Raw genomic sequence first — 14,879 nt, 5'->3', positions numbered from 1 at the left:
GATATCCATGACTAACACAATCGGAAATATATTCAACAACTTAACTGAATCAGGATGTGCCCAAAATATCTCTCTCACCACTTCCGAGTCATCCTTTTTTCTACTCCAATACACATATCCTGCATCCTCAATAAGCTTAAAGAGATGTTGTATCTCACTCCTTGGACCTCTTATCTCTTTTTCAATCACACTCTTATGCTTGTATACTTGCGTAATCTGAGTGACATTCTCAGGAAACTTGTCTTGCAAGGAAAGCAAAATGTTTCTAGGTGCTACATGTTGTAGCACCTCAAATTTGCACCTACCTTTTGGTACATACATTTTCATGTTAGGTCATAACATTAACATTGTCCACTGCATAACATTGCATTGTCCATTTGCCCAAGTACAAGTCATCAATCAAGACTGGTCAGGAGATCCAATCAAGCAAGCAAGCAAGTGCATTTCCTATTGAAGCAAAGCCCTAGGGTTGGTTCAATAAGTTCATATGATCTAGGGATCATTTTGGAGTGATTTGGCCAAGGATTGGATGATCAAAGCTCAACAGTCAAGCTGAATTTCATCTGAAACCCTAGAAAGTCAATTGTGGTCAACTGTGTCTGAAATCATGGATTTGAAGGTGAGAGATGGTTTGAAAGGACTCATTCATGTCCATACAAGTCTCATTTGACATTTCAAATGAGATCAAGATTGAAGAATTTGAGGTCAGATGGAAAGTTTCCAAAAATAGTAAGTGACCTGTAATTTCAAACTGCCAAAAATGGAAAGGTCTTCTCCTCAAATTTACATCATCATACAAGCTTCAAATGGAATTTTGTCCAACATGAAAGTTGAAGATCTTGCTCTCACCTTTCCAAAAAGTCTAAGAACATCCATTTCTCATTTGTGGTTGGCAAGTTATGATCAAATCATTGTCAAGAATTTTTGAACTTCAAACTTGGATAACTTTCACGCCATTTAGCCAAATTGAGTGGGGTTTCTTGCTACAATCTCCATTTGACATGCTCTATCCAAAATATCCATTGCATTTCATCAAAACTCATCACACAAAAATGGCATTTTTCACTTGGTTTGAATTTGAAAAAGGGAGGGAAAAAAGTGACTTTCAAAACTATGCATTTTCCATATTTTCCACCATTTGAATTTGATCTAAAATGACATTTGGAGGGTGTTTGGACAGAAATTCATGCACTGTAGCAAAGTTCTCATGCACATGAAGGTTATTTTAGCCAATTGCACATAAAATGCATTTCACTTAATCACTTTGGTTTTGGCTAATTAGGATTAAGGAAATGATTAAGCCATGGTATATAAAGCTAATTCTAACAGAAAATTGGATTAGCATTCATTCATCTCAGATCTAGATCCAAAAGTGCAAATTCTCTCAACTTTTGCTCTCAATTTTTCTGCAAGTTTCTTCCATTTCCTTGCCTAGTTCTTCATTGTGCCATCATCCACAAGCAATATTGAAGGTTCTGCAAGCAAAGATTCGAAGATTCCAAGCTATTTCAAGCACTGTTACATAGAGCTCCATCAATGGCAATTGGAAGTTTGAGCTGGATCCAAAGCAATTGAGCAACATTCCTTCTTCCAGTCATCAACTTGAGCATCAAGGAGCTTCTGTTTCACACTTCCAAGCCTTGATTCACACGAATTCAATTCTGCAATTCTTTAAAGTGGATGCATGATTTGGTGCCTTGAATGAGCTTGTTTGCACTTGCTTTGAATTATGGAATTTAATTGACTTGCTTCTTCTTATCCAAATGGCCTGAATTTTGGTATGATGATTCTTTGATGTGTTCTGGTTATACATGAATTTTTTGGGGATTTATTGAAATGTTTGTGAGTTGATTTGGATTGGATATTTCTGTTTGCTCCTATGAGGTTCTAAATTGCATGCTTTGTACTCTTTGCCTCATGAAATGATCTTAGTGAATGATATGAACATGAGACCACTTGGATTTGTTTCTTATTTGATTGAACTTGATTTTGGATAAGTTTCATGTTCTGTTTTGGTTTATTGCTCCCATTTTGACCCTAGGCCATGTCCTAGTGGTTAGTGCTTAATGTTTGAGCTTTGTTTCAGGTCAAAGAGCACAATTGCTTATACTTGATGATGTGCACTCAATTGGAGTTGGTTTATTGCTTGTTTATGACTAACATTGAGTTTGTTTTGTAGGCTTTGAGACTTGTACTTATGCCTTGTGGCTTGCACCTTTGTGCATTGATGCTTGTTATCTGTTTGTGCTGTGGACTTGTAATTGTCTGTTTGCTTTTTGTTTGTCTGGTATACTGATTATGTTGGATTGATTTCAGGTACCTTAGTTGCTATAGTTCCCTTGTGAACTTGTGTTTGCTTTGCTTGCTAGCTTGAGCATCGAGGTATAATGATCTCTTCTCCATGTAGTCTGGAAGACCTGGCCTGTTACTTGGCCAGGCACCTGTCTGAAGTCCTCCTTAAGAGGCAATGTTTGTGCTTGTTTATTTTTGTCCCCAAGCAGGTAAAGACCTTTGATAAGGCAATTGGCAGATAAAAGAGATATGCAATCTATCTCCTGCTATTCTGTTGAGTCATCCCTCTGCTCACACACTGTGTTGATGCATTATGGACATTAACCCAAGATCCTTGTACAGTTGTACAGTTGAGTCAGTGTCATAAGTGTAGAAGGGTTCCCACTTTCTGAACCCACACTTCATTTGTCTGAAGCTCTCCCAGGCCAGGGATAAGAGCTGTGAAGTCTCATCTTCACTCACCTTTCATCAGCTTCACCCTAACTCTCAACGTTAGGGTTAAGAGCTAACATCACCCCAATACAGTTGGCTTGCTCTTGCAGCCTAACCCTTTGTTTGAGCCCCACTTGGTGTGTATATAGTGTGTGCTATCTGTGATTGTTTGCTTTGCTATTGCCTGTGTTTAGGATAGCTTGCTCCCTGTGCAAGTTAGATAGCAACCTTGACTTAGGGATGATTTTGCATGATAACATCTAGGCTCGAGTCGTAGTCTCCCTAGTTGTGTCTCCCTCTGTTATCTGGTTAGGCTAGTCCTTTGTCCCTGCGTAGGGGAACTACGTCGCCCTGATCCTCATACCAGATGAGGTACGTAGGCAGGAGATGAGCTGATCTCTCCGGGCGCCCTTTTTGTTTTGTCTTTGTGTGTGTCAGGAGATGGATGTAAGCCCAGCGATTGGCATTCTGTATCCTCTGGTTGTGTGCTTGGAAGTTGATATAAGTCCAGCGATTGGAATTCGGGTTCCAGTGTGGGTGCGTTTGGTTCGGAGTCTGATGTAAGTCCAGCGATTGGCATTCGGATTCCACGCTTGCCTGTGTGATTTTGTTTGGTGTGCGTGAGCCGAGCTACGGATGCTCTGATTCTTCTTCATCCGAGAAGATACGTATGCATAGGATGCGACATCCTAGTGAGCATGTGTTTGCCCCAGTCCGAACTACTTCGACTCTGATGTCTATGCTTGATAGACTAAGTAGGCCCAGGATGCGATATCCTGCCGAGTCAGTCTCGTTTGTTTTCTTGTGTCTCTTTCAGCCAGTGTGTGTTTATTTGAGCAGCGTTTAGCAACCATTTTCCTTCCTTTTGTGCGTGGATCCCGTCGAGTACGACGGATGCGTAGGGGTGCTAATACCTTCCCTTCGCATAACCGACTCCCGATCCCATTCTCTTTGGTCGCGAGACCATGTCTTTTCCAGGTTTACTCTGAGCGTTTCCTTTCCCTCCTTTGGGATAAATAACGCACGGTGGCGGCTTTGTTGTTCTTGTTTCCCGCCAGTTTTTCGCGTAATGCGACAACTGGCGACTCTGCTGGGGATATAGAGAAGTTGACCTCTTGCTGGTCCATCTTCCCTAAGCGAGTCTCTCCTAACGCTCTCTAGGTTAGGGTTTTGGTTGCTGTTTGCTGTTATTTATTGCATTCATTCATTTATTGTTTGCATTTATTGTTTGCATTTATGTTTGCATTCATTCATATTCATTTGCTGGCTGTGCTGTGTTTCTCTGTTTGGGGTGGGAGTTACTCGAGGTAAAAGGCCCAATACCCAGGCTATGAGTGAAATCTAGGAAACCTAGGAATAGAGTGATTCATGGGAAGCGGGTGGTATGCGCCACCTAGCGGAACATTGATATCACGAGCAGTTCAGACTCTGATGGGGTATTATCGGTGCATACATCGGGTGTGCACAGGATGATATTCTTGAAAGGGTTGTTTATCCTGCGTTTCTCTCGACCTTACCCTGGCCTAGATGACACCCGTGAGAGGGGAGGGATGATCATCATTACAGGTACTGTAGCTGACTTGTTGGTGACTTGTTGGTGACTCTGAGTACTGATGGTGACTTTGGTTCAGATGAACTTGTGGGTACTTACTTCTGTCACGCCGGAATTCTGTCCGTGATATTTGTCAGCGGGTTCCGTTTATTTCGGATCCCCGGGTTGAATTTGAGAGTACTCGTTCGGAGGATCTGGCTGTCATCCGTTCAGTGGATGTTCCTGTGATGATAAGATATAATCTCCGGTTCCGTTTACTTCGGAACTCCCCAAGTTGGATTTATGGTGACTTAGTCCCTCAGATGACTGTGACTGGTTCAGAGACTTGATGGGTCTTCAGATGACTTGGTGGCACAGTGACCTGCATTCATGCATTTGCATCATTATCATTTCGCATTCACCTGCATTCAACTCATGTCTACCCGTACTCAGGGTCCATTTTTTATTAAGATTCTGGTTGAGAGACAGCCAGATGTCAGAATGTCGTTGATGAAAAATTATTTGTCTCAGTGACGCTAGAATCAAAGGACAGAATATTCCTGGTACGGATAGACATTGCATGTGTGAGTCATACTAACCCATTCGCTGTTTTGTAGGTGTCAACCGGTGCGCATAGCTCTTCTGTTCAGGATGGATCCACCCAGCGCCGACCTTCTTGAGATAAAAGAGATGATAAGGGAGTTGTTCAGTGTGGTGCAAGGGCTTGCCCTGGGGCAGAAAGCAATGGCTGAGAGATTGGAAAGAATTGAAGGCTGGATGATCAAGGAGAAAGTTCAGGGAAAGGCTCCGCCATCCGAAGTAAACAAATCCTCTAGCACTGTGGTAAAGAAGACCTCTTGCAGTGGTCCACTCAAAAAGGAGGTTGAATCAAGAGGTGTGGAGGCAAAGAAAGAACGCGGTAAGGATCGTTATCACCCTTATGCTGCCGCTGTAATCACTCCTGTTGATAACCCAACTGTACCACAGCGACAACCACCACCTCAACAGAGAGCACCGAGGGCTAAGAGCCTAGCGAAGAAGGAGAAGGTTGATCGTCAGTTTGAGGAGACACCTATGACTTATACTCTCCTGTTCAAAAGATTGAGGGATCTGGGGTTAGTCCGACCAAGGATATTGATTCCCGTGGAACGGTAACGAAGGCCTCCAAACTATGATGAGAATGCCAGGTGCGATTTCCATTCTGGGGCACCCGGGCACAACATTGAGGGTTGTAGAGCTTTCAAGCATGTCGTCCAGGACATGGTAGACTCTAAAGTTATTAGCTTGGCACAGATAATGAATGGGGATGTCGCCCCCGTACCCAGGCAGGGTCCTGTAAAAGTGAAAATGGTGAAAAAGGCCAAGAGAAGAATGGAGGTGACTGAGGAGGATCAGTTAAAGGTTCCAATGTTTGTGGTTCCAAAACCTCTGGTGAAGGATGGAGCTTTCCCTAGTGTTGATATTTGTTGTGCGGCCGTCGCCACAAAGGGATGTGTAGTGATGGGAGACACTACCCAGAAGATAAAGGAACTAGAAACGGACAGTGAAAAATTTGAAACACCAAATCAAGCAATTGAAACCGTCAAGGTGGAGAATGCCCTTGTTGCTGAGAGAGAGAAAAGGTTGTCCATTTCTTCTTATAAACAAGCCCTGGAAGTGGTGAAGAACAGAGAGGCCCGAGGCTGGGAAGGATCATTGATATTGTGGTAAAAGCAGACATGTTTGGGGTCGGTTATCAGCCAGACCAAAACTTGTCTAGATCAAACAGGGGATGTCGTCCACCGTACACCTTTGTCAGTGCAGGAATGCTGGATCCTGATCATGCTCGTTCAGTGAGTGAAGAGATAAACCGTGACCGCGAGCTCGAGGCATGGATAAAGTCGTGCGTACCAGAGAATTGGAAGGCCTCCAAGATCGCCACTGTCACTCATCCAGAAGAGTAGTATTTCTGTGTTTCAATTTTGTTTGCATGAAAGCCATACGTTTTGCCCGAAACGTAATGGTCCATTGTAAGGGCCATCTCATGTGTTTCATTATGCAACATTTTACATCAGTAATAAATGGATGTTTTTGTGATTAAAAGCGGTGTTCCCTGTTTTTCAATTATTTTTGCAGTTAAAAAAATAAAAATGGCAATGTTTGTTTTCATTTCTTTCCTTTTTGATTCGTCCTGTTCCGACCTCAAAAGTGGTTATTCTCCTGATCTCATTGATAACAATTCGGTTACACCTCTGTATGACTTCGACAATCCGATCTATCATGCCGAAGAATAAGGCGAAGAAGATTGTGATCTGCTGGGACTAGCCAGGTTATTGAAACAAGAGGAGAAGGTGATTCAACCGCACGAGGAGCGATTCAAGATTGTTATTCCAAACACCGCCGAGGTCGGAAAGGAAGTGAAAGTTGGAGCCGCTTCAGAGGCAAATGTCAAGAGCAGAATGGTAGCACTGTTGAAAGAGCATGTGGATACCTTCGCCTGGTCGTGTCGGGATATGCCAGGGTCGGATACCGATGTCGTTGTGCACGAGCTACAATGGAGAGAAGACTGTCCTCTAGTGAAGCAGAACACCGATGCCACGTGTCAGAGTGACTTTGTTTCATGATATGATTCATCGTGGAATCAAATGCTATGTTGATGACATGATAGCAAAGTCCCAAGCAGAAAAAGGGCATCTGGCGGATACGGGGCAAGTTGTTTGACCGGGTTGAGACAACTCAGACTGAGGTTGAGTCCGAATCAGTGCACTTGTGGAGTGCTGTCCGGTAAGTTGTCGAGGCTTATTATGGACGAAAGAGGAATTGAGGTCGATCCTGCAAAAAAAAAAGAGAAAAGAGAGAAAAGAAAAAAAAGAAAAGAAAAAAGAAAAAACAATACAAGAAATGCCTGAACCGAACCGAAAAAAGGAGAACAAACGGTCAGGTGGATATTGGTTGCCAAGGGGCATTGAAAAATAAGTTGCAGGAACCTCTGATTATGATGACTCTGGTAAAGATTCTGTTATTGATAGCCCTCGAGGGGTCTATGAGGTGTGTATTGGGTCAGCATGACGAGGCTTGTCGAAAAGAGCATGCAATTTACCTAAGCAAAAAGTTTGTCGACTGTGAAACAATACACTCACTGCTCGAGAAAACTTGCTGTACTTTGGCATAGGCTGCTCACCGACTGAGACAGTATATGCTGGTTCATACCACTTTGTGGATTTCTAAGATGGATCTAATCAAGTATGTGCTTGAAGAAGCTAGTATTGACCGGACGGGTTGTGAGAGGGCAAATGATGTTGGCTGAATACAATATTCAGTATACCTCTCGGAAAGAAATCAAGGGGGTTGTATTGTCTGTTTACATCGCCCGGCGACCCATTGAGGATTATCAACCAAGGAAGTCTGAGTTCCCTGATGAAGACATCTCGAGGTGCTCAAATCGAAAGATTGTGAGGAACCGATCCTGGAGGAGGGGCCTGACCCTGAATCCGAACGGATTCTGATGTCTGATGGGGAAGAGGTTAATGTGGATGAGTTAGTGCCGTGTTGGTTACGCAGAAAAAAGATCCCACATTCCTTTCGTTGCCCGGATAACGTGTGAATGCACCAACAATGGTGGCCGAGCACGAAGCTTGGATCCTGGGTATCGATCTTCAGTGCGTACGTCTACTGGGGCAATGCCGCGTTCGCTCGTGTATGGGATAGAAGTAATATTACTTGCGGAAGTCTAGATCCTATTGTGGAGAGTCCTGATGGATGAAAAATTGGAAAAGACTGAGCGGGTAAAGACTCGGTATGACGCATGGAGCCTGACTGAGGAAAAAGGCTGACGGTTACTTGTCATGGGGCAGTTGTACCCAGTGAATGAAGCGTGTTGTTGACCGAAAAGTGCGACCTCGTGCATCCCACGTGGGAGAGCTGGTATTGAAAAGGATCCTTCCTCCTCAACGATCGTAGGGGCAAGTGGACACCCAATCATGAATCCCCAGCATGGTCAAGAAGGTTTTCTCCGACAAAGCCTTGTTGCTGACGACCATGAGCGGCGAGGATTTTCCATCCCCTGCAGATGCGGACGCAGTTAAAAGATACTTCGTGAAAAGAGACCCGCTGGACAAAAAGAATAAAAGAGTCCAGGCAAAAAAGGGCATCCCGGCGAACCAAGAAAAAAAAAGGAGAAAAGGTTCGGGCAAAAGTTAGGGATAGAAATGAAAAGAATTTGTGCACCCGGCAAGTCGAAAACCCCCACAAGGGCGACTTGGGCAAAAAAGGGTATCCCGGTGGACTGAAAACCCAAAAGGGCGGTCCAGGCAAAAGAGGGATTGAAACGAACAACTGCGTCCAGCATGATCGTTTGTGCTTTGGATATGACTCGGCTAATCTCCGACAGAGATCGATCGGAAGCGTCTTATTCAGAAGACAGAAAGTGCGGAAGGTCTTGAGGACATATGAGGTGTAACTGAGTTGAAACCCGATGAGATCACGATTTCACATTGCCATTAGGATAGATTTTTCCTTTTATGCGCGATCACCTCTTTTCAGGGATTGCTTCCTGTGTGTTGCTCGGTTTTGAGCCATCTTTCTCAGTCAATAAAATGCGTGTTCAGTCAAATAAATTTTGTTTTTATTACCGCTATGATTGCGAAAACATCCGTTTATTTTTGATAAGAATACTTGCATTCTGTAACATGGAGATTCCTTCCGATGCATGCTTATAAGATTGGAATTTGAAAATCTTATTCGGAAGTTTGAGTGACCTAGGTGTTGAAATGTTGGCACGCCTGGGGCACGCTTTTATCTGACGATCTCTTGTGTAGGTACTGTTAGATATCTTCACTCACTCGAAGGTTGTGATATAGAATATTTTGACAAAAGATCCCCACAGAGTCCAACCAGGGGCAAGGGATAGACGAACAGTGAAAGGACGGTGAAGGATTACGACGACGATCCTGGGGGATTAATCAAGAAGAGTCTTCAAAGTCTGAGGACCAGAAAGTTTGTATGAATCCCAAGAGTTCGATCTCCGTGAAGTACGGAGGAGTCGGGAATACAAGGTGATGAATCAGAAAAGTCCAGATGAGTCTGGGAGTTCTCAAAAGTGGAAAGTCGACACTGTGGTTGGATGATGAATGCCAGTGTTCGACGAATCGAAGGGTGTTTCGTGTTAAATAGGCCGTATCTCCCAAGTGGGTCTGAAAGTGTTATTTCTCTAGCCGATTCGAGATCGGTGTCTCCTCAGAGAGCTTGAAGGTTGCCATGTCCCCCAGTGGGAGTATCAGTGGGTGGTTTGTTTCTCAGGGTTGAGGACGTATCCCCAGCGTGGTTGTAAACGCTTGTCCCCTGCAGGGTTGTGGATGTCTATCCCCAGTAAGGCCTAGTGTATTATTTCCTCAGCAGAGTGGTGTAGGCCTTTCCCAACAGAGTTATGAATTTCCCCATCAGGGTGTGGAGTGTTTTCCCCTAGTGGATCTCCATAGCAGAGGGTTTATGTTGATGGTTTTCCCCCCAGCAAGGTCCCCAAGCGGACCAGGTTCGGTGAAATCATCCCCAGTAGAGATAAGCATTGGTTGCCTCCCCTAGCAGGGTAATCCCAAGCAGTTCGGGTTCGATGGAGTTCATCCCCAGCAAGGGTTGTCTTTCCCCAGCCGGGTGGAAATTGACGTGGGATTGAAAATCTTCAGCAAGGTTCCTGGGGCTCCCCGGTGTTGTCTCTGGAAGAGACGTGTGTTTTATGCATTCATCATTTAGATAAGCATAGCATGTTGCATCATTAGTGCGTGGCATTTCCATGATCATGGGGCATTGCGCTAAAAAACTCATGCATCTGCATTGCAAACATATCCATTAGCCCAAGGCCGTGGCGATCACCTGAGATTGGGTTGTTGGAAAGAGTTTAGCCTCTCGCCATTGGATTGATTTCAGAATTGGGTTCCCCAGCAGGGTAGAAAGGTGTTTTCCCAACAAGTGACTCCGCAAGTGAGCGGGTATCCCCAGCAGTGTTACTCCCCAGAATTGGTAGCATCTTGCAAGCTCGGTTTGTTCTCCTAGCAGATGTGGGTGTGTCTGATCTCTCCATATAGAGTCGACCCCTTAAGCAGAAAGTGTCTGTCGTTTCCTTCTGCGCTCCCCACGAGTTGTATCCTCGTGGATGACGGTTGTTTTCGTTCCCTCCCCACATATAATGGGATAAGTTTTCCCTATTGAGTTCTTTCCTCATTAGGATGAGTCTTGATTCATTCTGCCTTTTTGGATCGATCCTGAATTGGCTTCCTATTGGCTGTCTCCTGTGCCTCCCTGTGGTATAAATGAATAGTTGCTCACTAACCGGCACTCATTCATCTTACCCTCAGCGGAATTTATGGCCTCTGCCTACAAACCAGCTGTTGTAAGTCCTATTTTTGTGGTCTTCTACCTACTAACTGGTAGATGTGAATCCTCTTTTCTCCCCTTTGTGGAGTCAACCCTTGTGCTCATCCTAGTGATGACGGTTATTGTTCCGTGGTTTTCTGCCTACTAACCGGTAGATGTAATCCCCTCTTTATGGTTATCATTATCCAGTTCGGTATTGATATTCCTTTCTCCTTTTGGATGTTTGCTTCGATTAAGCAATCTTACCCCCAGCGGGTCTTCCCCTTCCTTTCGGATATTTGCTCCAAGTCAGCAACTTTATCCCCAGTGGGTCCTCTTTCATTCACCGTTTGCTGGTAATGTTTGTGGTTTCCCCTTTTGATTGGTCATCTTTGCATACCTAGTCCTGGTACCCTGATGCCTTTCTTTGTCGGTCGATTTATCCTTTTACAACCTACAACCCGGTTAGGATAATCTTCCATGCGAGAGTATTATCTACGTTTTGACGGCTATAGATAATATATCTCATGCGCTCTTTGGTTGAACCTTTTGTTCGTTTCCCCAACTGAGTAAGATTCGTATTCCTTGCTCGGGATCGAATGTCCATCCTTTAACAAGACTGCTTTTCTAGCCCTCTTCAGGATGATGAGTGTTTTGGAACACAAACCAATTCACGCTTTGGTCGGCCCCCTGTTTTATGCCTACAACCCGGCATCCTTGGTGTTCCTTCCTGTCTGCTCCCTGTCGTGACCTTGATCCCCAGTGAGCTACCTCTCCGTTGGTTTCGATAAACGTCGAGTTTTTCCCAATCGTCCGTTGACGTTTGGTTGAGTCTTGTTCTCTCTCCCCAGTAGGTGTCACCTCTCCGTTGGTTTTGGTAAACGTTGAGTTTTTCCCGATCATCCGTTGATGATTTGGTTGTGTTCATTATCCCCAATAGGGGTTACCTCTCCGTTGGTTTTGGTAAACGTTGAGTTTTTCCTATGCGTTCGATGACGTATAGTTGCTTATTCCCCACAGATCGTTAGTTAATGGTTGTTGATTCCCCCCAGAGTTACCTCTCCGTTGGTTTCGATAAACGTCGAGTTTTTCCCGATCGTCTGTTGACGGTTGTTGGTGATATATTTTCCCATGCAGAGTTACCTCTCCGTTGGTCTCGGTAAACGTTGAGTTTTTCTCATTCGTCCGTTGACGTCTGATTGTGTATCCTATTCCCCAATCATTCGTTGATGTCTGGTTGCTTCCCAACCAGAATCCCTAGTAGAGTCGTCAGTGGACGTCCTATTCAGTTTCCGGTTGTTACACCCCTTCCTTAGTGAAGTGGCTTCTCCTCTCCGTTGGTGTCGATAAACGTCGAGTTTTTCCTAGTTATCCGTTGATAACTAGTTGTATCCCTTTCACCTCAGATTCTCCTCTCCGTTGGTGTCGATAAACGTCGAGTTTTTCCTAGTTATCCGTTGATATCTAGTTGTATTTTCCCCAGTAATTCTCCTTCTCCGTTGGTGTCGATAAACGTCGAGCTTCTCCCGTTCGTTCGTTGACGTCTGGTCGAGTTTTCTCCTTCTCCGTTGGTGTCGATAAACGTCGAGCTTCTCCCGTTCGTCCGTTGACGTCTGGTCGAGTCTTCTCCTTCTCCGTTGGTGTCGATAAACGTCGAGCTTCTCCCTTTCGTGCGTTGACGTCTGGTCGAGTCTTCCTAGTTCATTCGTTAATGTCTGGTTACCTCTCCGTTGGTCTTGGTAAACGTCGAGTTTTTCCTGGTCGTCCCCAGTAGAGTTACCTCTCTATTGGTCTCGGTAAACATTGAGTTTTTCCCATTACGTCCGTTGACGTATGGTTGTATCTCTTCCCAGTTCATTTGTTAATGTCTGGTTACCTCTCCGTTGGTCTTGGTAAACGTTGAGTTTTTCCTAGTCGTCCGTTGGCGTCTAGTTGTGATCTCTATTCCCATTCATCGTCCTTTGACGTCGGGATATGGTTCCTGTACCTTTGGAAGAAAAAATCAAAATCCCCAGTAATAAATATCAGATCCCAGTGGACGTTTCCGTTGGTGGATCCCTGCATTGTCCAAATTTCTACGGTTCTTGGTATTCAATCCCTGTTTACCCTGAAAGTCTGATAGTCGTTGCTCTCATCCATTCGGGTCCCCAGTTGATTGAATAGGGGCAGCTGTAGCAACTCAAATTTTCACCTACCTTTTGGTACATACATTTTCATGTTAGGTTATAACATTAACATTGTCCACTGCATAACATTGCATTGTCCATTTGCCCAAGTGCAAGTCATCAGTCAAGACTGGTCAGGAGATCCAATCAAGCAAACAAGCAAGTGCATTTCCTATTGAAGCAAAGCCCTAGGGTTGGTTCAATAAGTTCATATGATCTAGGGATCATTTTGGAGTGATTTGGCCAAGGATTGGATGATCAAAGCTCAACAGTCAAGCTGAATTTCATCTGAAACCCTAGAAAGTCAACTGTGGTCAACTGTGTCTGAAATCATGGATTTGAAGGTGAGAGATGGTTTGAAAGGCCTCATTCATGTCCATACAAGTCTCATTTGACATTTCAAATGAGATCAAGATTGAAGAATTTGAGGTCAGATGGAAAGTTTCCAAAAATAGTAAGTGACCTGTAATTTCAAACTGCCAAAAATGGAAAGGTCTTCTCCTCAAATTTACATCATCATACAAGCTTCAAATGGAATTTTGTCCAACATAAAAGTTGAAGATCTTGCTCTCACCTTTCCAAAAAGTCTAAGAACATCCATTTCTCATTTGTGGTTGGCAAGTTATGATCAAATCATTGTCAAGAATTTTTGAACTTCAAACTTGGATAACTTTCACACCATTTAGCCAAATTGAGTGGGGTTTCTTGCTACAATCTCCATTTGACATGCTCTATCCAAAATATCCATTGCATTTCATCAAAACTCATCACACAAAAATGGCATTTTTCACTTGGTTTGAATTTGAAAAAAGGAGGGAAAAAAGTGACTTTCAAAACTATGCATTTTCCATATTTTCCACCATTTGAATTTGATCTAAAATGACATTTGGAGGGTGTTTGGACAGAAATTCATGCACTGTAGCAAAGTTCTCATGCACATGAAGGTTATTTTGGCCAATTGCACATAAAATGCATTTCACTTAATCACTTTGGTTTTGGCTAATTAGGATTAAGGAAATGATTAAGCCATGGTATATAAAGCTAATTCTAACAGAAAATTGGATTAGCATTCATTCATCTCAGATCTAGATCCAAAAGTGCAAATTCTCTCAACTTTTGCTCTCAATTTTTCTGCAAGTTTCTTCCATTTCCTTGCCTAGTTCTTCATTGTGCCATCATCCACAAGCAATATTGAAGGTTCTGCAAGCAAAGATTCGAAGATTCCAAGCTATTTCAAGCACTGTTACATAGAGCTCCATCAATGGCAATTGGAAGTTTGAGCTGGATCCAAAGCAATTGAGCAACATTCCTTCTTCCAGTCATCAACTTGAGCATCAAGGAGCTTCTGTTTCACACTTCCAAGCCTTGATTCACAGGAATTCAATTCTGCAATTCTTTAAAGTGGATGCATGATTTGGTGCCTTGAATGAGCTTGTTTGAACTTGCTTTGACTTATGGAATTTAATTGACTTGCTTCCTCTTATCCAAATGGCCTGAATTTTGGTATGATGATTCTTTGATGTGTTCTAGTTATACATGAATTTTTTGGGGATTTATTGAAATGTTTGTGAGTTGATTTGGATTGGATCTTTCTATTTGCTCCTATGAGGTTCTAAATTGCATGCTTTGTACTCTTTGCCTCATGAAATGATCTTAGTGAATGATATGAACATGAGACCACTTGGATTTGTTTCTTATTTGATTGAACTTGATTTTGGATAAGTTTCATGTTCTGTTTTGGTTTATTGCTCCCATTTTGACCCTAGGCCATGTCCTAGTGGTTAGTGCTTAATGTTTGAGCTTTGTTTCAGGTCAAAGAGCACAATTGCTTATACTTGATGATGTGCACTCAATTGGAGTTGGTTTATTGCTTGTTTATGACTAACATTGAGTTTGTTTTGTAGGCTTTGAGACTTGTACTTATGCCTTGTGGCTTGCACCTTTGTGCATTGATGCTTGTTATCTGTTTGTGCTGTGGACTAGTAATTGTCTGTTTGCTTTTTGTTTGTCTGGTATACTGATTATGTTGGATTGATTTCAGGTACCTTAGTTGCTATAGTTCCCTTGTGAACTTGTGTTTTCTTTGCTTGCTAGCTTGAGCATCGAGGTATAATGATCTCTTCTCCATGTAG

The sequence above is a fragment of the Lathyrus oleraceus genome, chromosome 7, assembly GCF_024323335.1.
Source record: "Lathyrus oleraceus cultivar Zhongwan6 chromosome 7, CAAS_Psat_ZW6_1.0, whole genome shotgun sequence".
NCBI lineage: Eukaryota > Viridiplantae > Streptophyta > Magnoliopsida > Fabales > Fabaceae > Lathyrus > Lathyrus oleraceus.
Note: the sequence above shows the minus strand (reverse complement) of the source record.